The sequence below is a fragment of the Microtus ochrogaster genome (assembly GCF_000317375.1).
Source record: "Microtus ochrogaster isolate Prairie Vole_2 chromosome 14 unlocalized genomic scaffold, MicOch1.0 chr14_random_3, whole genome shotgun sequence".
Taxonomy (NCBI): Eukaryota; Metazoa; Chordata; class Mammalia; order Rodentia; family Cricetidae; genus Microtus; species Microtus ochrogaster.
The window spans coordinates 11,082,648-11,084,622 of record NW_004949098.1 but is presented as its reverse complement, the minus strand read 5'-3'; the positions used below and the strand labels follow the sequence as shown (position 1 = coordinate 11,084,622).

General features: G+C 42.1%; 1 protein-coding gene across 1 annotated transcript in view; it reads right to left on the bottom strand.

Moving 5' to 3' along the window:
- Positions 1 to 1,975, bottom strand: part of Kcmf1 (potassium channel modulatory factor 1) — a 63,879-nt gene that overhangs the window by 6,652 nt on the left and 55,252 nt on the right. The window lies entirely within an intron of this gene.

Sequence of the window (1,975 nt, the reverse complement as noted above, 5' to 3'; positions counted from 1 at the left end):
AAAAAAAAAAAGACAAATACAATCAAATAGAAAAAAGCAAAGTATGAATTTCGTGTGTGCTGAAAGCCATTAACTTTCTCCCAGGTTCTAGACCTGAACACTGCCGGAACACTGCCAGAACAAGGTCAAAAGAGACACTTGGTCAAATTCCTAACACGATCTTAATGTTGAATTTTATCTATCAGTAAACAGCTCGTGAAACACATTATCTTCTACAATGAAAAAGAACAAGCTGAATAATCTAAATTCTGTAGATGAAAGCTAGTTTCTATGTCAGCGTTAATTTCTGTCAACTTATTCCCAGTGCTGCTGCTAAACAGAAAATACTGGTGTACCATTAAACATACAGATTAACACGACACTCTTCAAGCAGACTCTAGAAGCCTCAGGCTTCTCAAGAGTTGAATGAGAGTTAAACATAAGGTCATGTGTAGCAAAAAGCTGTCAAAAAATAAAAAATAAATTTTAAGACAAACCAAACCAAACCTAGACAGTAGTGGCTCAAGCCTTTAATCCCAGCACCATAGAGGATCTTTGTGAGTGTACAGCCTGGTGTACAGATTGAGTTTGAGAAAAACTCTGTCTCAAAAACCAATCAACAATCTTGTATTTCCAGAGGCAAGCAACAACTTTATAATGGCAATTTCCTTGCTGGCTTCTTGGCTGTTAGTTCTGGAGTCATTTAAGGACTGCGTGAGCAGCCCTGCCTAAGGCAGTTCAATGCACAGGGTGTCCTGGCCCTCGGGATGAGCCTGGGGTCTACAGAAGTTCATCCATCGATAGTGCCACTCCTAAGAGGGTGTAATTTAGGAAGAAGTCCATTGATGGTGAGGAAGTGACTGCTGTCCAGTCACTCCAGACACTGGTGGTAAAAACAGAACATCACGATGCTGGAGGCATCTGAAAACTCCTCGTGTTTTCAGTACCTGCCACTGCAGTATTTGTCTTTTGAAATTTGGTAAAAAAATAAAAACATATGAAGTACCTTTCACATTCTTCCACTTTTCAAAATCTTGTCTTTCCTTGGTAACCAAAGGCATTCTAGAAGGCTTAAAAAATAGGTTTGATATTTTTTCCCCACCATTAAAAAAGTTTTATTTTAGCTGGGTGATGGTGGTGTATGCCTTTAATCCCAGCACTCAGGAGATAGAGGCAGAAGCAGGTGGAACTCTGAGTTCAAGGCCAGCCTGGTCTACGAAGTCCAGGACAGCAAGGGCAGTTACACAGAGAAACCGTGTCTCAGGGGTAGGGGCTGGGGAGGGAATTCATGTACGTACGGGTGTTTTGCCTGCATGGATGTCTGTGTACATGTGCATGTCTCTTGCCTATGGAGGTCGACAGTAACAGATGGTTGTAGGCTCCCATGTGGATGCTGGAAATTGAACCCGAGTCCACTAAGAGTGCTAGCTAGTGCTCTTAACTACTGAGCCACATTTCTAGCTCCAATTTTTTCACTCTTATTTAAAAAAAAAACCTGGTGGGTGTGAGGGCACATGCCTTTAAATCTCAGAGCTCAGGAAGCAGAGGCAGGTGGATCTGTGAGTCAGAGGTCAACCAGTTCTACAAAGACCTCTGGCTTTTGGTGTGTTCTTTTGGTGGGGAGGTCCCAATGCTCCTACTGTCCACTTATTGCTAGTCTCTAAGCTGGCTCAGGCTTCTAATTTCTCAGGTTTGTTCCATGTTCTTCATCTTTCTGTTAATGTCCACCTTCCCCTAAGAAGTTGCATCTCCAATTAGGAAACTGGCAACTGTGAGCAAGAATCAGAGCTACAGATGGAAACAACAACCACCAGTTTGCTCCCCAGTAAGTCCAAGCCTGGACTATGGAATGGGAAGGAAAGTCTGGCAGACAGAAAGGTGAGGCACTTTGAATGTGAATAGAAGTCTAGTGGATGACAGATTTAGAAGACAAATTATAACCTGAAAGCCAAAGAATGTCTACAAAAGTCACTTTTTCTTCCTTTTTTTTTTTGGG